The sequence below is a fragment of the Drosophila kikkawai genome, chromosome 3R, assembly GCF_030179895.1.
Source record: "Drosophila kikkawai strain 14028-0561.14 chromosome 3R, DkikHiC1v2, whole genome shotgun sequence".
NCBI lineage: Eukaryota > Metazoa > Arthropoda > Insecta > Diptera > Drosophilidae > Drosophila > Drosophila kikkawai.
Genome location: NC_091731.1, coordinates 23,939,093 through 23,962,433, shown reverse-complemented (window position 1 = coordinate 23,962,433; position 23,341 = coordinate 23,939,093). Strand labels below are relative to the sequence as shown.

At 40.5% G+C, this 23,341-nt stretch overlaps 1 protein-coding gene across 1 annotated transcript in view; it reads right to left on the bottom strand.

Annotated features, from left to right (window-relative positions):
* The window catches only part of wat (waterproof), a 29,259-nt gene extending 9,380 nt beyond the window's left edge, over positions 1–19,879 (bottom strand). Inside the window, exon 1 of the mRNA XM_017161332.2 lies at positions 19,473–19,879. The gene's annotated coding sequence lies outside the window, so the exon portion shown is untranslated. The remainder of the gene's footprint in view (positions 1–19,472) is intronic.
* Between the last annotated feature and the right edge of the window lie 3,462 nt (positions 19,880–23,341).

Sequence of the window (23,341 nt, the reverse complement as noted above, 5' to 3'; positions counted from 1 at the left end):
CTTACTAATTACTCTGACCGCAGATTATCTCAATTTTCATGTTTAATTACATTGTATTGTGTTTTTAGAGTAAAGTATATAGTAATTTCTACAAGTTCTACAAGTTTATTTGTAATACAGATATTTTCTTTCTAAAATAAATGTAATTCCTTCAAATCAATTCCCCAAAATTAGATTTTTCAGTTTAGAAAGAGCCTCAAAATTCAGAATCAATTAATTTATATGTAGGGTATTCAAATTTCATCACCAAAGTTTAGTCTGGCTTTTCCGATTTATATTCTTTGCTATTTGTTAATGCCGTTGTTGCTGTGCGTCGGCTGTTGTTGCTGTTGTCACCGGGTTGACACACAAGCAAAGAGTCTCGGCAAAAAATGTTCGTTAAATCTATTAAAAGATAATTACGTGAAGACAAATGGACGGGCAACGGGAGCCACATCAGGAGCAGGAGCAGGAGCGGGAGCTCTGGGTGTCCGGGTATCTTTTGTGCCAGCTCTCGCATCCTATCCAGTGGCCGTGCCGGTGTCCGTATCCGTAACCGTGTCCGTGTCTGTGTACGTATAGTTGTCCGCATCCATAACCATGCCCAGCTCCTGCTTCTGCTCCTGTGGTGGCCGCCATTCATCCGTACATATGTACGATATTATTATTCGAGTTCGTTGATACGATAACGCTAATGGATATGGATATTGATTATAGTTTTTATGTCGCTTATGCATCGTTGCTGTTGTGGCGACTGCTCGCCCCGGCTCCCGTTTCGCATTCTGTGCTCCTTCCGGCCGGCATTTTCCCCGAACCACGGACAGGCTCTGCTCTCCCAGGCCACTCAACGCACTGGTGTGGTAATGATAATTTTGATTATATTGATGCGTCATTTTATGAGCCGCAATGGTATTGAAATTGAGTGGTCTGTGACAGCGTCTAGTTTATGGCTGCCATAATGGCGTCCCAATCCCAATTAACAGCTGCTCGAGCGAATCTCCCGACGGACTCTAATGAAAGGAGAGCCTTCTTTCGTAGCCAATTAAGCGGGGATTAGGAGTAGTCCTCCATCTCCGCCCCCGCCTCTGACCTCTGGGTGCCCAGACACTTAGTGGGTCGGCGGCGGTAATAATCGCAGTCGATGGGAACTGTGAACTTTAGCTATTGTTGGCGAAAAGTCTTAACGACTTTATCCAGCGTCCGACACCGACGTTAGCACCGCTCAATGCAAACTGCAGGTTCTTGACACTCCCCCAGAGCCGGGCAGAGCTGAGGTACTGGGGAATGCTAATTACACGTATCTTCAGATACGTGTGCGAACTCGCAATATCCAATTACGGAATCTTACACGAGTGACAAACATTTGCGGCAATTAAATTAATGAAACTTTGTCCGGCTACGTGTCGCCGATCTTGTGCGGATTTCTTTATATATATGTATATGTATAGGTGTGTGCTATTCAGGTTTTATCAGTAGCTATCTTTTCGCCTGAAGGAGCTGCGCATGCGTCACAATATCGTAAAGAAAAACTAACCCTCCCACCTCCCCGTAATCGGTGAGTAACCAAAACGCAGCCACACCTGAGCTGGCAATTCGAGCGTTTAACCAAATAGTTTCGGTTATGGCTCTGCGGCTGGCCGAAACGTTTATGTATTGGCCAGGCAAATATTGCCCAGCAATTGCCTCATATTCGCATTTTCGCATGGCCACAGCAGCAATCAAAGCCAAATTGAATAGGCAAATTACCAATCTTCATCCACACGCCTGCCGATAGCACGAAGAGCTTTTGCTGAAATGTACTCAAACGAATGGGGCTTTGAATGCCGAGTATGACCCTTTGGGGGTATTTCGAAAATGTTTTATAACCAAATAAAATATGGTCTATTTAACCTTATTTGTGTTACTGTATATGAAGTAATTTTTAAATGAATTTAAAATATGATTTCATCAGATTTGAGAGATTTATGATAGTCTTTTTGATTGTTACATTTAAAAAGGTTAATTTATATTTAAAATATTTTAATTAAAATGACTTGATTAATAGATTTATGTTTAAAGCATTGAAAACCCATAAAAAAAGGCAACCAAAACAACGAGTAAATACATATAACGAATAAAGCGAAGATGAATAGCTAATTGACGAGCAACCAAGACGAGCTAAAAGCATGAAAACTAAGATAAATAAAATCATATTCAATGATTTAATTAGCAAAATAATTAAACAATAATTCCCTGGATATCTAACAAATTGTTAATCTAATTAATAAATAACTTAAAACAGTTTTTTGCGCCATTAAAAGTAAAAAAAAACTGTCAAACATATCCAATCTAATCCCCGACCTTAACTAACGAATATCATCCCTTTGGGCCTGCTTTTCATAAATTGAATTCTCATTAATTAGGCATTCATTCTGGTTCACTATGATTTATTTTGAATTGATTGTTTTCATTACTTAAATAATGAATATATAAGGTTAATTTCAATTTTCCATTTAATGAACAAAAGAACACAACGCACTGTGAACAATTTCTAAATCAATTTCAATTGTTTGTTGCGCCATTATTACACCTGTTTATTTATGGCCGGGTTTTTTTCAAAATTATGGAAAAACACACCCACATCCATACGTACGTATACGTAAGCGCACACATTTACAAATTGTAATTACATAATTCGCTCATTATCAATGACAACAACAATTACAGCAACACGACATTACCAAATCGGCATTAAACAAAAAAGCAAAGCGAATGTATAAGACGAAAAAAATAACGTAAATAAATTAAATGGGCTCCGCTATAATTTATATTAATTAATCGCTTTATTTTTTCTTTTTTCGCGATTTTGCTGCTGCCATAATCGGGAAAATCACGCCAAAAATCAATGCAACAACAATCGGTGGCATGTAATGCACAAGCAGCAGCAAAAAATATTATTACCTATACAAAAACAAATTTATGCGCTAATAAATAAGCAAACATTTAAATCGTTTTCAATTGCTATCTCCATCACCCTTACTCCCTTTCTCCCCCAATTTGTGTAATTTATAATTGAATATAATTTGAAATTTTTGTTTGTCGCTTACATATAAATAAAGTATGATATTTTCCAATTAAATTACAACAAAAGCCTTGCAAAACTGGCAGCTTAAAAGGGCGGAAGGATAACTTAATGTTTAATCGGGTTTACGGCCAAAAAGTGCCCTTTATTAAGGCTTGAGATTATCAGTTACTCCTGTATTTATTAAAATTTTATTTAAATTTCTTACAAAAATAATATTTTAAAAAACAAAAAACATTACGATAAGTGTTCACCTTTGACTCTCTGCAAACTAAGCAGCAATAAAAAGTATGGAAATTAAATAAATTCTTCATAAAATAAAGCTTTTCTTGTATTGAACTTATATTAATTACATTTGCTCTTGCTTACCAAAATTGATTTCATTTCAATTGCTTATATTTATTTAAATATAAAGAAATCGTCTCGGTAATATGCCCAAATTCTTCAAGCTCATGCCGGGGAGTGAGAAGTCATAATGGAAATTCTTTGGCAAATTGAAATTGCAGCCACTTGAGGCAGAAGTGGCAGGCATAGTCAAAACGGAACTTAAGTAAGGGGGGCGTGGCTCGACCCACTTCAACGGGGTTGTGAATGAAATTCGGAGCCGGGGTAAACGGTTAAGAAATCACGTCATAAACGCGCCGAGCACGAATTATTTACAAAGCACGCGAAAGCCTAAAAGAAGGCCCACACCCCAATAAAATAACAATAAACTATGCTCCATGGCCCAGAGAGCGATGGGTGGTGGTGTGGTGGTGTGGCGGGGTGGTTGAGCTGACTGCTGGGTGGCTCTCGGATGGTCATAAAAACAAAACAACAAAAGCTAAGGGAACAACAAGCCACAGTGGCATAAACAATTGTGTTACAAATACGACTACAAATGCATAAAGCAAGGAATTCAGCCAGCAACAAATGTCGTCTCTTATAGACGATTATTTATTGTTAACGATTTATATTTTGTTGTTTGTGCTGCTGCCTCTGCCGCTGCCACTGCCGGAAAAGCTCGCATTTCCAAGCTGCGTCCCTTGTACGTGCAAATGTGTGAGTCCCTGCCCCAGATTGCAAGCTCCGTGCTCCATGATCCGCCCTCTCTGTGCCTTACTCCGTTTTGGCCTCAGCGATTGAGCCTGATTGCCGGCTCAAGTGTCGGTCGCGTCACACGGGGCGTATGCGTGTCGGATTGTGGGCCCAAGTGGAAGTGGTGGCCCCTGGGCGGCTGTGGGTGTGGCAGGGCCATCTTAGAGCTGAGCACTTGGCCCTGCCAACAAGGCAATAATTTTTTTTTATATTTATGGGCAGCGAAAAACCGTGATTGGGGGCTTGCCAAACATTTCAGAAAATCATATCTGTGTTATGTTGGGAATAAAAACAGAGTTTCTTTTTTAACAATAATTATCTTTGACAAAGAATTGATTATTGCCATAGTATTTCTCTAGGTTTAAGCTAATAATCCTGGGATTAGGCATGCAGATCACAAAGATTAAAGAAATTCTTGTGATATATTTAGGAACAACTTTTATTAAAAAATATATATTTTAATAGAGTTTCATTTGACTAATAAAGTTTCCAAAAATAATGCGTTTTTCCTGCAATTCCTAAACAACATCGAGTTGTTAAGACGGATCCCTTACCACTGCGTGCATCACTGGCTATGATGCTGGGGCCATCAGTGGCAAGTGTTACAGTTGGCTTTCCCGCTTTCCCACGCGTCGCGGCAACATTCTTCTTCGTCAACTGCGCGGCATGTTTGACAGCAATGAGTGCTTAACACGTACGAGAAGGGCCTTTGTTCGATACCCGCTGATGATGCTGTTCCTGGAGCTGTGGCTGTGGCATTGTTGCTCATTTGCCACTTTATCTTGGCATTGTGCATGTTATTTACTGTTGCCCCACCAGCTTCCTTCGATTCAATACGCCCTCGTCTGCTGCTGCCTTTGTGCATCAAGCTGTACACTTGGAGAAATTTAGGTTTAGATTTTTAAGCAACAAAATACATTTTTTAAAGGTTATAATCCATAGTGACTATTGGTTATATATGTATATTTTCTTCCTAATAACATTTTCAAACTACATCCACATTTTTCTGCGTGTCTTGCGAGTATCTGCGGACTGTCAAAGTATCTGTATCTGCAAACGAAGCTCCAGCTTCAGCTGTGGCCCTTGTATCCGTATCTCTGTGCGTGTACATTGTTTTCTGTGTGACAAATTTTGTAGGAAATCATTTGCTATGCTCTGTTAAACGATGACTTCTTTCTCCGTTTGTGTGACGCCCAATTCATTGAGTCTATAGCCTGGGGGCTTAGTTACCCCAATACGAACCCAAGACCGAACCCGAACGCAACCCAACTATCTCAGCCTTGGCTCAGAATAAACCAATTTGGGCGAACAAGATGGAACAAGACCAAGACCAACACCAAGACGAAGATGGAGGGCGAGGACGAGGACGAGGACAATAACCGACCCACTGACCCACACAAAGTAGCACAAAGATGTTTTACGAGTTGTTGTTCTCGTTGTTGTTACAATTTGTTCATTACTTTTTATCACTTGTAGAGGGTGCACTCAGAAAAAATCCAAAAAACAGATAGATTTGAAAAGAAACTCATTTGAATTCGTTGAAAATATAATGTTTACTGATGAATGGTGAGCTTAAAGTACTTGAAATATTGAAACCTTTTTAAATGAAATCTAAATTATCAAAATTTTTAACAGTGTAGCAGATACCAGCCAGAAATTCACTGATAGTGACCTTTCGTCCTGCCAGCAAAATTGTTGCCCCTTTTTTGGACAGTTTTCGAGACTTTTTTTTTCCCCCAGCATCTGCTCATCCATTGTATTTCTATTGCTATTGCAGTGATTTTTCCCCCATTGTTAATTCCTCCGATTGCCAATGTTTTTGTTTCTGCTGCACCCATGTCATGGGTCAGTTGAATAAAAAAAAGAAAACTAAACAAAAGCCAAAAAAAAATATATATAGAAACAGAAACCCGAGGCACGCAATGTTGCCAAATTGTGTCTCGCCACAAGCAGTTGGCCCAAACATATAATTATGTACGAGCATTGTGGATAATGCCAAATACCAAAGCCACACACATGCACTCTACCCATCAACCTCAAGCCTAGCCACGCCCCCTTTATCCCGTTACCCCTTTGTCCGCCCCGAGGGCCAAATGTATTTTCCCTCATTTTTATGCTGCCCACAAATTGCATTCAATTTATTTTGCTTGTTGCAAATCAAAAATCTCCATAAAGCAAAATGTTTCCTCCGCAATGTTTGCGGACTGCATAAAAATGTTTAACATCGCATAAAAGTTATTACTTCATTTATTTCAAATGCAAACATTGTTCTCAACCGAATCCGTTTTGGGTAAAGTTATGGCAGGAGGAGAGATACATATATATGTTTATTGCATTTAAATTGAGTGCGCTTCCGTGGCATTTAGAAAGGTAAAGCGAAAGGAGTTAAGAGTTCTTTGGCATTGCGGCTGGATAATTTGAAGCATTAGTAACTTTTTAATGTTATTTTAAATGGACTTTCAATGTTAACCAATTAAAGGGGTCTTAATCGTGGCTAAAAAGATAAGGATGTTGTTTTTAGGGATTTTAATTGGCAGCAACTGCTGGATCCATTTGTATTTTGAATTTTCTGCTATAAAAAATTAAGCAGCAAGCTTACTAATTCTCTGAATATTTATCAGCAGCATTTTCATTGTTTTCTTACTAAAAACTTTACAAAAATAATAACAACATAACACAACCAAACCTAGCAGTTAATTACGATTCAATTTATGCCAAAGAAATTTACCTGTTGATGGAACAAAAGCAATATTTTCACCAGTTTCCATTGAATTTTAAGGAAACAACGTACTGTAGAAATTTCTAAACTGTATTTCAACAAATTTCCTTTGTTAAGCTCCTATAACAAACAATATAGTTTATACCAAACTAGTCCAGCTTAATTCAATAAATTTCAAGTGGCTTTCCAACTCAGACGAAATACAAAAAATATATCAACAAAAAAGGCGTAAACCCACAATGCTCAAATGTGGCAAATGAAATGGAAATTCCCTGCGTATTATGTATATCAAGTGGCAGCTTTTGTTTATGGCCAGCCACTTCAGTACCATCTGCAATCTGCAATCTCCATTGTAACTTAATAAACCACTAAAAGGAGATAGGAATGGGCTGAAAAGGAGATATCCTGCTGACCTGAGCGGACGAACGAAAGCAAAATAAAGTGTCTTTTTTCCGAAACAATATTGGGCTTAGGATCAGATCAATTCAAGGCCCAAGCCCTTCTGGTTTTTTATTTTTTAATAAATACTTAAGCGTAAACCGGATATTTCAATATCCTGGCCACTGGCGCTAACCCCGACATACACACGCATATATCCTACGTATATAGAGGAGTGTGCGGACAGGGTAAGAATGGAAAATGCTCTGGCGTATTTGCATAAGAAAAACTAAGTTGAACCAAAATCAATGATTGTACACTAGAAGCTAGCACCGCCACGCCCCCGAATCTTCCCCTCAGCCAGAGACGGAGTCCTGCCCTGAAACAGAGGACCCAGGAACAAGGACGAGGAGGAGGTGCTGGCCGCTTTCATATTATTACTTTATGGTTGCCTCCAGTTATGCATACTATAACCATAAATATGCTCCAATGGATCCAAAGTCAGCCAGCAACGAAATCGGAGCGAAGCTGGGAGGAAAACAACAACAATAACAGCAACAACAATAGCAGGAGCAGGAGGGATAATATTTTGTGTTTGTATTAATGCAGCTCGCATATATATTTATACTATAACTCAGAACAATAAATAGTAAAAGCTGGATTATGATTAAATCGATTACATGGGGAGCTAACGCTGGCCAAACATTCGTTATGCTCCTAAGGACGCAAAGTCCTGCATTACGCCCAAAGATATACACCACGCCCACAGGCAGCGAAACAGTCGAAAAAAAGTTGAGAAAAAATCGGAAAAAATGTGGGTAAAACGCAATCGAAATAAAGAAGTAAACAAGAAACCCATAAAAATGAGTCTATGACGGGATACATATTCATAAATGCAAACAAATTTGCTGGGACCCAGGCAGGACATGTGTGTGTGTGTGTGTGTGTGTGTGGGTGTAACAGCCGCACACAGATACAAAATAAATACGCAGCACTCGGTTTTCATAACTGAATTGCATGCCCGATTGAATGACGAATGGAAATTGAATGAATCCCCCAGCCAAATGCAATTGAAGATGGAAATGGAAATGGACACGGACACGGACATGGCAGGGAGCATCCCCATCCGGCCCAGAAAATCCACTACCCTGCCAACGCACCCTTGGTGACCGTTTTAAAGCTGAAATATTAACTTTATCCCCCACTCAACGTTTATGCGCCGTAGCTATAAATGTGATTTTAAATCCGCCACAGAGTGAATCCCCGAAGAGCTGCTCAAAGGGTCCCTTTATCGAATATTCCCCTCAAACGCCCTTAATGGGCGAGGGTAAAAGTATAATCTGCAAAGGTGAAGCTTAACTCTGGATTGGCATTTTAAATTAATCGCAGCCATATCATTATACTTCTGCTGTATATTTTTGCTTCGCGAAATGAGGTAGATAACCATCTTAATTTGAAAGGCAAATCGTTGTGCTAATTGAAAATAACCATTCATAAAAGCCCTGGCCAAATGTGCGAAATCATAAACTATTTACGACTTTAGTTTTAATTTTTAAATTGCTTAATAAGACTTGTTGAGATAAGTAATCCAAGCGAGGATTATTTTATATTTTAAGTAATATTTTGTATAAATTCAAGCTGCTCCACCAGAATTGTTGAATAAAGAAATCAATTTCATTGCCAAGTCCCACTAATTCTATCTAAATAAAGACAACCTCCAGAGTTGGCCTCTAAGGGGAGTCCTAATCACTCCCCAAGTTCTGCGCGGAGTACTCACAGATGCAAACCTGCCCGAAAAGCCAAGAACTGAGGACGTGATGGGGAGCTGGTCAGGTGTTAATTGGAGCGAAGCGATTCAAGAGCAGCTAAGTTCAATGTTAAGGCACTTAACAGTTGTTAATTGCGGACACTCCCCACCGCATTTCCCTAGGTGTAGCAGTGGGCCATTAATGGTATCTCGGACCAGAAATTTACCAATTAAAAGTCATGATCAACTGAGGCGATGACCATTGCCAACTAGTTAATCATTACCAGCATCCCAATCGTAATTATGGCCATCATCATCATCATCAGCATCATCATCATCGATGTTGACGTTGTCGTTTCGGTTGGTAACTTTTCGCACTTGGCCAAACTTCCGCTGAAGGCGAACCGAAACTTTCATTGAACAAGAGAGGAGACTTCGGAATCGACGACTCCAGGCGAGTTGAAAAACTTCAATTAGCATTAATCTTGTTGACAAAATTTGTTTGTGCAAATCAACAGAACAACATGGCCAGCAACACTAAATGGCCAGAGATTTAAATGCGAAAACAGTTTGCCAGATTGCCAGTCGGCCAGATTGTCAGCTTGTTAGAGAGTATATATACATATATATTTTTAGAATGTTGCCATTAAAGCCTTGCTTTGATTTTTGTCTTACTTAATTAAGAGGTCTCCCCCCTTTCACCCATCGAGGCCCCTGTGCATTCGACGGCCTTGTGGTAGCACTCACTCAGTGGCTCCCTCCGGTCTCCTCGGGTTTATCATTTTTGCTCTTTGCGGTCTTCATGCACTCTTTGATTTTATGTTTTTCCATCATGTCCGCAATATCGTACGTCTGCATGCATTGGTATCAATAGCATACCCTAGGAAAAAGTCTGCTTGGGATTGCCCAAAAGATACATATCAGGTGGAAGCATTAACTCCAAGTTCTGGGAGTAAATTCATAGCAATTTAGATTATCTTCGACTGGCTTTATTTAAACAATTTAATTAAGATTGTAGTTAATTGCTATAAAGTTCTGTTAAATTAAATAAAAACATAACAAAACAAAACCATTTAGTAATTTTTATGTTTGCCTACGATTTTTAATGCGATTTTCATTGCAAAGTCATTTGTAATAAGCTCCCTTTTTGTTGGCGAGGGCAGTAAGCTCTTTTCAAAGCGATCGCCTTTAATATGAAATAATTAAAATAATAATAAAATACTATAAGCACATCATTAATTGTGTTAACTGCCAGCAGTTAATACAGACATTGTGTGTCAGACGAAACCGAAAATCTGAAATCATTCTGACAACCCAAAATGCCAAACCGGTTTTACTTTTTACTTAAATAAATAGCAAGTTCAAAAGCCCAGCTAGAATAATAAACGTTAAATAAATCATTTTCTCAGGTGTAAATTGGTTTTTAAATAAAAGTTATTTTACTTGAAGTTTGCTATGAATTAATATTGTTATATCTAATTATTGTTTAGGGTTATTGATTGTGGGTATTGCCGATGTCGAGTCTCTGGGGAAAGGCTGTTTCCATTTTCATTTTTATATTATTTTATTGCAGCTCCCTTTTTTTTTGTGGTTGCTCCTGCTGGGGAACCAAAGGACCCCGGGCACTTTGCATACCGATATGACCATGTTATCCGCTCTGACCATGGCTTTAGCTTTGGCTTCGGCTTTGACTCTGGCTCTGGGGCTTCCGTTTCCCGGGTAACTGGTAACTGGGCTAGCCAGCTAACTGGTCCAGTTGCTTTGGCCGTGGCCCTGGCTTTGGTTCTTGGCCAACTATGACTTGGGGCGGCACTCATGAAGCGGCTTAATCGCTGGCACACATCAATTACGACGCAGTTGTACGAATGGAAAGTTAATTTGCGGGCAAATCGCTCAAACGTCCGACTGATCAACAGTCGCAGGGCATTACCTAATAAATCGAAAATGTCCAGAATCATCCTACAACTCAATTACAGCTACCGAGGCCGTAAACAATGAATTATCCCAGTATTAATTGCAGACAGGCGTCGCACAATTATTCACTACTGGTGGGCGGGCTTCTGCTTTCCAAACCCATTTCCATTTTTATGCACATTTTTTGTGTGTTTTCGATATGTTTAAATTCGGCCAGAAGGTCGCCCCGCCAATGCGCTGTCACGTAGGGTGTCGAAAAAACAGCCGGGAGATTTCGAAACTGGGACTGGGTCGCAATTGGTAACCGCCGCACAGGAACAAAGCCCGCGCACACGTCTCATTTCGATGCGTCTTTGGGTGCGTAATGCATAACAATTCGACTTGAATCCGAATAAAGTGAATTCGAGTTCGCTTCGGTTTGGATTGAATTGGAATCGAACGGATTCCCAGATCGGCAGATCGACGGGCACGTATGCGGAACCCGTTAGCCCCCCGATCGCAGGGCGCAATAATTTCACTGGTTCCCCTTCCGTACTTAATCAGTTGCCATGAGAATCCGGCTAAGGGGGCTCAGGTCTCAGGTCTGAGGTCTCCGGTCTCTACGGTCTCCATCCAGCACCACACCTACCTCGTACTGCCCGTAAATGCAAACAACTCTTATTTTCACATCTATCTGCTAGATACCACGTACGAGGGCCCAGCGTACGTGCGATTTGATATTTTAAGCAAATATTTAAAACAAATTACCACAGCACAAAAGACGCACACGCAAATGTGTGTGAGAGCTGCCAAGGAGCCGCCGGTTTACAGTGGCTTGGAATCTCATAAAATTGGTAACAGAATGATATTTGATAAGTGGGCAAAGTTCCTTTTCATATACGAAGAAATTCCTCAAACTGGAATCTTTAAGTCAATAAAAATATTATATATTTTTTAAAAGTGTTATAAACCTCCTAAAATCCTCTCTCAAGCTGTAAAACCTCCTAAAATACTCTCTCAAGCTATACAACTTTTACAAAATATTTTTTTAATAACAATTAGTTAACCACTGTTTCAAGTACATATGGGAAGTCGGTAGCGGTAGTTAGTACAATATCTGAGCCCCCTTTTTGCCCCTGCATCTACCTCTACCGCTTGCCACTTTATTTTGTTCCCTTCAGTTGGCCAGTTAGTTTGTTTTGGCCAGTGCGGCCAAAATGCGCACACAAAAGCGCTAAGCTTTGGCTTAGAAATGGGGAAGCAATACGAAAGTGAGACGGCGGTCAATGTGCGTATATATCGGGGGCTGGTTTTGGAATATCGAGGAGCATGTGGCGGGGTGCAGAGACTGTCGTATGGGTTGTGCAAACAGACCGAAAATTCCCCCAAAACGAAACAAAGTAAGGCAGCCATGTAAAGTGCTTCACGTATATACTGGCCACGTTGTATCCATGCATCTGAGAGATACAAATAGCGAATGCCCGGGAGGCGAAGTCAAGACTCCAAACTGCAACTGGAACTGCGTATGTGGAATGGTCTCCGACTGGGACTGGGACTGGGAGTGGGACACGGGACCACTAGGACGGGAACGGGATTTGGCCAGTTTATCAACGTCGGGTAGACCAACCCCCTTTCCCCCGCCATAGGAGAGTATGATTGTCAGATTGGCAACAAATTCGTATGGTTGCTGCTGCTGAAATTATGTCAAACCTGTTTGATTGAAACACTGAAAATTGTCTGCAAATTGTTTTTTACAGCATTGCCCACCACTGTGTGGTGCAATCGCCAGGGGGGCGGGAGGCAATGTGGGGGCTATACAACGTAACCAATACGCGGCGATTGCTCTAATGCTGGCTCATTACAAATGCACAACGTCAACATTAACGGCAACAACAAAGGATGTCGGCTTTTCTACGATTTTCGAATTATTTTTGACATAATACAAAAATGTCGGGCTTTTGCTACGGAAAATGCGGTTTGATTCGATCACAAAATGTATAGGAAGTGCATGGCGATGGCAATGTATTCGATTTCTGTAATTGGATGTGCATTTCATCATTATGGAAATGGAAAGCTCAAAAGAGCAATTATGTTTGTCTGCTGTCCCATATAGTTAGCACATGCTGCATTATAGGCTCGTCAATTCTCATTATCAAACATGAAATTTGGAACTGAAGTATGGAATATCAGAGGATGAGAAATCCTAGACACACTTTGGTACGATACAGACTAAAATTAAATTAAATTGGAATACAAATTACTACAAAATACTGACCAACTAGTCCTCTGTAAATGGTTTCCCAATAACCGAATCAAACCTAAATCCTGAATTAATAAACTAGGATTTTATGGTCAGAAGGATTTACGGGTCTCCCAAGGGATTCTTTTTACAAACTGAGCACTAGACACACTCTTCTGAAATATCAGATCAAGTGCAACAGTTGCACATTCAAAGAAATTCCGTATTTATTTATTTACAATCCGGTTGTAAAATGTTCCATCAAAGAAGAGATTTGGTTGCAGCTTTATCTCTGCTCTTCGCTGCTGTGTGTGCCTGCTCTTGTTCAGTGGCCAAAAACAGACTGAATGGGAAATAAATGTACATATGTATATATAACATATATATATTAAATGTATGCAAACTGCATAAATGCTTCCTGAATCGAATTTAATTGTATCTGGTGTCTGCATGCCGCATTCGTATCCGTATCTGCATCTGTATCTGTGCCAGTAACTGTGGCAGCCACAGTGCACAGTATCGTAGCTGCATGCTATATGTATCTGTATCTGTAACTGTATCTGAGCGATGTTGTCTATCCATTTGGATGGATGTGCATGTGGATGTGGATGTGGATGCACCCCCTCCGCTGCAACGTTGCGGCTTTCGGGTTTAATTGGCTGCGGGAATATTCCATGTGATTACTTAATGAGCCCCAACTTATGTTTACTACGCGAAACATCGGTTGGCTTCGGTCGCTTCGGTTCGCTGCTGAACTGCACAAAAGTTAAAAGGTTAACACAGAAGCTGAAAAATGAAATAACCCAAAACGATGGCAGAACAACTGTCTCCTCCCCCGCCCCCACAAACGCGTAGTTTATTATTCAATTATGCATTCATTAAGGTACATAATTAATAATTTAATTAAAGGTAGCACAGCGTAGTGCATCAATTTGTGGCAATGTTTCCTTTATTACTCATTTTCACGCACTCTGACTCCGCGCTGTGCCATGACTGACTGACTCAAAGTGTGGGCGTACTAGTATCAGTATCAGTGGGTTAAGGCATTGGCATGGGTTAAGGGTTCCGCTCGATCGCCGCTCGAGGAAGTTGGCAGCAATCCGAGCCACTGGCTGCGGCATGCGTGATTTCCGATTGAAATCGAACGGCAAATCTCACAGCTTATTGCCTGCCAAATGATGCAAATCATTGTTCCAATATCTGTTGATGCAAAGATGACTGGCCAAAAGTTCTTGCGAAAATATTCCACTCGAGAAATCAAGTCTCTCCCCCTCAAGACTGCAGTAATTCAATTAGTATCGATACATTCATCGTATGCCGTCAGCGAATCATTTTACGCTAGTTTAACTTTAGTTTACAGATTGTTCTGTGATGTAAAAGGAAGTCAATGAATGTGGTTGCGTTGGCTCAAGTCAATTTTAGGCCTTGCCATTAGATATTTCCGCCTTAATTCATAATTCACTAGTCAATAAATGTCTGGAGTTGAGTTATGAAACGTCTAAGTGCATTCTTTGAAGTTCAAACATGATTACCGGCATTCCTATGATTTTCCATGTCTTCAAAAATATAATTCACCGTCTCTCCTCGTACCCTGAGACAGTCTGCATCCTGAGAGCTTCTTAAGCAAAGGTCAAGAGGTGCTTGCGAAAGGCACCTGGGTAAAGGCCAGCAAATGCCATCGGGTCTAAGCCACCTCAGGTCGACGGCGTCTTCATCTTGTCCGGGCCAAACTCTAATTTATGTCTTTATGGCGCATTACATTCAAGACAATTCACTTGCTTTATAACCTGTTAGAGTAAGTCTTTTACGGCCACATCAACGACATGGCCAGGCGTTAGCGTTGGCGTTGGCGCGGGGGCACTTGGCCGGAGATCAAAGCCAGGCCATGGTAATGACCCAGTTGGATGCGCTGGTAAACCTTTTAGCCAGGTCGGCGATGATTTCATAGCGACATACATAATTAAAAGGCCGTTACAGGATGTACACGGTCGGGGCTTATGCTGAAACGGCCATGCCAAAGTTATGGTACCAACGTTAATTGGGCCAAAACGTTGGCAGACATATGTATGTATGTACGAAAACAAACCAAAATCCGCTGTAACATTGGCAACTTTACGTGCAGAGTTTGGGGCCACGTTCATGTTCAATGTCACCGCCATCGAGTGGAGTTAACCTTTCAATCGTCAATGGCCAATGGCCAACTGAAGATTCTGAGAGAACCAGAAAGCCTTGCCGAAAACCAAGCCCACTCTACTACACTCAAGGAAAACTTATCTGTATATTAAAATAAATTCAATTTAATTTTAATAATTCTAAAGTTTAGAGTAGCAAAATAAAACTCCTTCTGGGCGGCCATTGAACCCTTCGGTTTGTGGCAATTTCAAAATTAAAAACTATTATAAGGTCCTGATAATGAGTTGAATTTCTCTGCGTGTATGTGACTCGGTCCAAGCTCAAGCTCGGAGGCGCACTGGCTGTCAAGGCGGTCAGGTGCATTTATTGCAATTAAACACTTGTTGCTGCCAAAGCCGAAGCTGCCACCGCAAAAACAACGCCACATCTAACAAGAAGCGAGGCAAGATTAATACGTGTATTACGGCCGGGCCACGATTCGACAATTCAGCAATTCCACAAGTAGCTATAGCTTTAGCTATAGCTCTATGCCAAACATATATACATATATACGATTTGCTTAGAATGCGACAACCGCCGGGCCCCAAATAAAAGCCAAAGTGCCGACCTTGTCAGTGGCTACTACTACGACCACTATTGCAAGCTATTGCGAACTATTGCTGCCGCTGAATCTCGAGTGGTTTTCCTTGTGTTTGATTTTTCAATTTTTGCAGCACAAAGCGAGCACTCGAACGCATTCACACACATTCGGAGAACTAATTTGTTAAATGAAATCCACCTGGAAAGCGGAGCGAGATAGAGTCTAATGGAATCGGGCGGCCTTAAATGATTTCAATATCGCATTAAATCTGCTCATCAATGGTTCATCTATTGTTAATTCATATCAACTGCCTGCCACTCTAAGTGGTTCACTCAAAACCGTTGGAATTTTAAAATTACATGCATAACACAGCGCTCGGTGAATAATTAATAAGTGTAATGGGAAAGCCATCAGCATAGCTACGGTCTTTGCTAAATATAATTACACAAATTAAACGAATATGTAGAATTTAATATGTGGCCATATGGATAGATTCTCGGAGTTTTGACGTTTTTAATTTAAAAGCAAAAAAATACCCCTTGATTAAAATGATTTCTAAAGAACTATCATTGAACAAGGTAATAAAGCTGATTGCGTTTTTTTAGTGGTTTTAATTATTGTAAGGTTTCTTATAGAGATTTTAAATAATTTAAAATATTCTTGAAATTCCTTTAATTAAACTGTAATTATTGGGGAAACGTCATTTTCACAATGAAAACTTCAATCGACTTGGCTTGGCCACTAAACAATTTAAATGAAGATGTTCCCAATCGGTTTCATGGTCAGGCTGCTGCTTCTCTGATGCTGCCACCGATGTTGTTGAGTTATTTATGCATATTTTACAAGCTTGGCAAATGCTAAACGAAGAACGGCGGCTCTGGGCACTTTGAATGCTTTGCCTCTGCCGGCTGCTAATTCGCAGCAGAAGCAATATTCGCACATTTATCGATTACAAATCAATTTCGTGCAATTGCACATCTCACGTAACATTGGCAGCCCCTCTTGGCCAGGCTTTGGCTGTGGCTCTGGCTCTTGGCCTGGCTTAACTTGCACTCTGCACTGGAGAAAAATGAGACTGAATTTGAGGAAATTTTCTATAAACTTTGTAAAGTTTTAGAGATAAAAGGAAACAATTCAGAATAAGATAAATTATTCAACTAGCATCTATGAATTATGTTTTTAAATATATAGATTTGTTTATGGTCACTTTAATATATAATATATATTCTCTAAATTTCTGGGTGACTTTTCTTTTAAGTGTGGACTCTGTGACTCTGGCTTCGCCTCGTGTGCAATGCATCGCTGCCGGATTACCCCCCGATTAATGCTGCTTGCATACAAATTGGCGCATTTACTACGTTCGCCTTCACCTGGCCAGGGGTTGGGAGCAGGCGGGGCTTGAGGTGGACCTGGAGGAGCCGGGGGTCCTGAGGAGCCCAGCTCAGCTGAGACATCCACAAGATACGAACACGCGCGCCTGCACTCGTTAGCAGAGTCTGAGAGCATTTGCTTTCTTTTGGCATTCGCAAGGCAACTCGAAAATTGCATAAACAACACGCGAAATGAAAACAGGGGGACGAGTGGGGCAGGGTAGGTGGGTGGGAGGGTGCACAAAATATAAATTACACCACGATAGATGCATGCAAATTAAATTTTTAATGTTCGCATGCAAATCGCTGGCATTGTCGAACGCTTTAAGTTCTTTGGAAACCTAACTGGACCGAACTCACTGGCGGCTCTTCTTCCGGCAAATCCTAATCAGTATGACTGGCCCAGTGCCAGTCACACTCGCAATCCCGGCTATCCTGGCAACGAACAAAAAAAAGGGGAAAAAGAGAGGCGAGGTGACAACATAAGCAGACTTTTCGCGGGATTTGTCAAATATTTGCGCTACGCTGTGCTCATCCAAAAAAGAATAAAAAAAAAAAAAGAGATGGGGCACGGAAATCCAAAAAACTGCAGTGTGGAATCCCCAAACTCAAACCGAAAACCCAGAGCCAGAGCCAGAGCCAATCCCTGGGCTAACCCCCTCACTTTTTGTGTGCGCTTTCACGCCTCTCGCAAGGCGGCGGGGCAAACTTTTATTATTATTTCATTTTTCGCCCCGCCTCGCAAGTTCAAAAAGTTTAATGCTATTTGACTTTGATTCAATGTTTGCATTGTGCCCGGGCACATCATCGATTATTTTCCACTTGACGCCCCACGGAAAGTCCCACCCACAGCCCATGGATGTCAGCCGTCCGTCGTCCTATTCCTCCTCGTGCTCCTGCTGCCACTGATCCCAGTTGTTTGTGGTGGACAAATGAAATATGTTTGGCCGGCACCGCCAAATCAAAGCCCTGACTCTGCGGACAATGCCCGGGTACGAGTATTTTGATAAATTGCGAATTAATTGAATTGCTATGACACGAAACTTAGCACTCTTTTTTTTGTGCTATAATTAAAGAGTTGTCAGCCAGCCGTCTGACGCGTCGCCGAATGATTACTGGGCTTTTTCGTGCCCACGAATTTAGAGACTTTAATTACTGGTGGTCGGTGTGAGTTGTGTTTCTTGTTTCCAGATCATTTAAATGTTGACAGATGCCAAGAATTTACAGTATTTATTAGGGATACACGTGGATACATCAATTAATATCATTACAACTCAGTTCTTTCAGGAAACATGTGTGTGTATATTAAATTTCACCGATTATAAAGTGTTTTTAATAATAAAATTAAACCCTTATAGATGTCAGCAAATGCATATTGAAGCTTTAATAATTTGTATTTATTAAGTTTAATACATGTTAACTGAGGCCCATCATGTTTGCTATTCAATCATTTATTTCTATAAAACATTCATTTGCTATTCACTTTTTACAAATCAGCAATTAACACACATAAATCATAAAATAGTCAATGCCAAACGAAAAACAACTTTTCACTGACTAGAACTTTGGAAATAAAACTAATGAAACGACGTTAAAAGCTCTAAAATTACAAATTACATGATTATTTAATTAAAAACGTAAAATAAAAACCACAAAGATCTTGTAAAAGGAATAAACCCTATGAGTTCTTTGGACTTTGTATCGTTATATTAGTCCTGGAGGTAGTCCACATATATTAATAATATTTTAATAATAACATTTAAAATCTACCAAAATGATCCAAAAACCCAAATAAATAAGCCACAACCACAAAGTATTTGAGATTCCCAAAAAAAAAATGGTTTATTACCGACTTGCTAACTGCTATTTTAAATAATGCCCGGAATTAGCTTGAGTAAGAAGTGTTTTTCCCCATCGAATTTGGGTTTGGCCAAACTTGTAACTCGTTTGGAATGCACGAAAAAATAAATAACCGAAACCATGGGGGTAATATAATAATCCACATGGTTATTATCGATTCTTTGCAGGCATAACTCCAGTTGCAATGGGCAAAACAATGAATTATTTCCCAATTGCTCTGTGTTTGTGTATAAAATTTGGTAAATTCAATGAAATTTCACACATTTTTCTGTGCACACCCGAGCCCCTGTCCCGGAATTGCGGAGCGAATCCAACTCGTTTCGGGGCATTTTTTTTAGAAAGCCACTACCACATTGCCGCACATACTATAATGGCAATTGTCATACGAGAAGTAGTAGAGCAGATTGGCCATAATCCCATGTAATTCAAGACTCACCGCTTTAGCTGGCTGCACTGATCCCACGCCCACAGATTGGAGTGGATTTCGACAAATGGATGGCAAATTACAGGCCGCGCACGAATCTTAGCAAGCGTTGCAGGGATATCAGAGTATCTGCTAAAGTTGTGTACTATCTTTTTTATTCCTTTTTTTTATAGTCTTTACACTTTCGAAATATGTTTTCAAATGCTTTTACGCGGTTTTATGCCGCACGCAATCTTGCACAAGAAAATATCCAAAATCGTTGCAGGCAATGCCAAAAACACACAATGAGCGGCAACAGGTTGAGTCCGCGGTCCGATCGAATCCGATTGGAGTCCCGAATGGAGTTTGAAAAGTGATTTTCGAGGCGAGACGAGACAAGACAAGCGTTACGCGTTCCAGAACCGCGCTGCCAGGCAGACGAAAGCAGACTCAGCTTGACTGCGGCTTGCAAAAACCACAACACCTGACGGCGGCTCAGTGGTTCGGCGGCTCAGCGGTTCGCCGGCTGCGACTGCGACTGCAACGTCGACGTCAACGTTGACGGCGGCATTTGGTGGGCGGTAAGTCGAGCTCGTCGGCAGCGCCTAAAAACAGTCAAATTGAGTGGCGCAGTTTGGATCGCGGATTGAAGTATGTAACTAACTAACACCAGAGAGCATGCAGGCTAGCCCGGGGTATGGGAGATTGGGGACTGGAAATGGGAATGTTATGGTCCAATTTTATGAAACCTCGTAAATCCTAGGCTATTAAGCGGAGAGAAGTAAACAAGTAATCAAGAGCTAGTCATGTAGGAAATAATATTGTGATCAGATCGTAAAGAATTTGGATAGAGAGGTATTTACAATTGAATTAATTATAAATTTGGGTTTGACTTTGAGTACGACTTAACCTAATGCTCTAATTACTTCTGACTTATAAAATATTTCAAAATAATGCTGCATCTTCAGAAGAAGTAATTAAATAGCAAATACTCTAACGAAAACACTCATCATTTTAGTAATATTATCAAAACAAAATAAATATTTTTAATTTGTTAAGTACCCTTATAAGTGGGACTCAGTTTTTAAAAATGTCACCCCAACAGGAAGAAGATCATAGCTTCAGCTAGTATTCTTGAAATGTGTTAGTGCTTGCTATATTACGCATACGTCATGTGGGCACTTGGTAATGAATCAAAATGCAAATTTTCCGCCAATTCCTATACAATTTAAAGGTATTTTCCACACCATAGCTCATAAACATTAAACCGTGTAAGATTTAGTACAGAGGTCCGTGTCAGAACACGGACATCTGGCTGACTCACGCCCGAGTGCAGTCAGCACATCCGCTCAATCGCAGTCGCAGTCTGTATATCCCAATTCCAATCCCGATCCGAAATCCCAGCCCACTACTTGGTATGCCTGCTCCGTTCGCCCGGAGACGTCGTTCGACGTAGTTCGCTCATAAATTTTGCATTGCTGTGTGATTTTCCTTTTTAGACGCGACAAGATTTCACTGATTTTGCTGCGTATAATATGTATATTCTACACTGGAGTGCTGTGCTCCCCCCTTCGGTTCTGGACGTACTTTTGCTGTTTTTTTTTTGCTGTTTTGGGGTAATCGCAGGTCCGCCATCAATCACGTAATTCCCAGCATGTTCCGTCGCCGACCCATCTGTATCTCGAGTCCAGTATCTTCTCACAGCGAAACAAAGCCAGCTCAAATATCTCTCGCATAACTGCTACCCGAAACAAAGGCCGCCCATTAATGACAAATGCCAAATAAGAAAAAAAAATAAGACAAAAAAAAAACAAAAACAAAATAATAAAGCAATATTGGCGAGCCGTCAGTGCATATTAATGGTGCCCCCATCAAAAGGCACTCGAGTGCACACTTCTGCGATATGATCCGATCTTGTTCGGGCCTGTGTTCAAACACTTGACAATGACATGATTCGCTGTGATCTTTAATTACTTTATTTTCTGGCCACAATGGCCCCCCCGCCCACAGACAATCTGACGCCTTAATAAATTCATAATGGCCATGCCTTTGTAGTTATTGTTGTGAAATGAAGCTTCTGTCAAACTGTTTAACTGTTTGCTTTTTACTTGGCTGACTTAACAATTATACAACACTTATTAAGGGCTGGCGATTAACAAATAGGGTTTGAGTTACTCTGTTAATCAAATAGTTGAAATACCCAAGTGCTGGACCAGGGTTCAACGAGGTTAATGTACTTTTAATACATTTCTATTTGTTCTATTATCGAGGAAGAAGGAAGCAGCTGCTCTCAGCCGGCTTTTGGCATCTACTATCCCCCCCTAATGACTAGTACTGGCTTCCGAATTTTGCATAATGCTTAAAGTCTAAAGAGATGAAAAGGTCAATGCAAATTCCCAGACTGGAGAGCAGCCGAAAAAAACTTGAATATTGAATTATAAATGGTTCGGCCAAAGCACAAACTTTTAGTTTCGATTAAAAATTCTAGTTTTCTTCTGACTGAAGACTGGCTGAAATTGTTTGTGGCTTCTATATGCATATATGTTTTAGCATAAGAGATTTATAGATCGTCAAACGGGCTTGATTACCCACATGCCGGTGCAAGTCGGGAACTTATCGCCATAATCAGGTGGATTGGCCACTTTGCGGCAGCGACAAATTGAAACTGCAATAAAGCAAACGGGATTTTGAGAACCCTATAAAATGAGCGATAAAAATAAGAAACTAAGGCGTAACTTGACCTTGTCGCCGCACAAAGAATCCAAGTGCGATTTTGGCTCTAAATCCGGCACCGGAATCTGAAAACAATCTAAATGGTTGCACCCCCGAAAACTGGCCAGCGACAGCGACAGCACCATCACCATCACCATGATAATGGCCTAAGCAAATCGGCAAGTCATTCAGGTTTTTGCCATGCGATATTCTCGCAAATCAGCAAGCAAATAGCGCCAAACAAACAGAAACCGAAATCAAAGTCAAAGTCTAGGAGCTGCAAATCCGAAAGGTAATTGCCAGGGCTAATTCGGATTACGGAATCGCGTACTCGAAAAGTTGAGAACTCGAGAAGTCGAGGAGTCTAGAATCGACTCGTCACTGCATAATTATTCGGAGGGGGGAGGAGGCCTCTCGATGATGAGAGGGCTAGTGTCGGGTAATTTGCCGCTTCTGCCGTGATTTACTATTGACTCTGGTGTCGGGCTCCTTGATTTATTTTATGACTCAACGCAACGCATCGCACGGTAGCATACAAGTACATATAAACCCCCGCCCGACCATCCAAATACCCACTCCAATGCCTGGGATACCCTTGGGGAGCACTTATTTTGATAAATGCCAAATTATTTTGATTGAATCTTAAAGATGTACATACAAAAAATACAATTATAGTATCTTAAATCATTATTATAGCTTAAATCTGTAAATAAAACTTTTAAAGCCAGACCAACAAGCTCTTATTAAAAAGATTTGATTAAATAAACATTTTAATGTCCATATTGAAACTTTGTCTTGTTATGTCAATTTCTATCTTATGTTTAGTACTTTAAGTTACAATTCCCATTCCTCTATTATCCCTGTTATAGTCCTTAGTACGTTCCTTATAATAATCTTACTATATCCTTAACCATATGACAGAGAATCACAAATGTAGATCCCTTTTCCTTGTTATGTTCTCTATACTTCTCCACATAGCTTACTCATATATAGATTTGATTTGTATACTTAATTGCTTGGACAGCTCTATATATTTTTCTTTGGGATTTCACAACTTGGCGAAAATAAACTAAGCTCCGTCCAATAGGGTATAAAAATATCAGTCACGGTAGAACGCAAAATTACCAACACATTGGCTGCAGCACACATGGACATGGTTGAACGAAATCCATTGAAATTCAGAGCGGGTT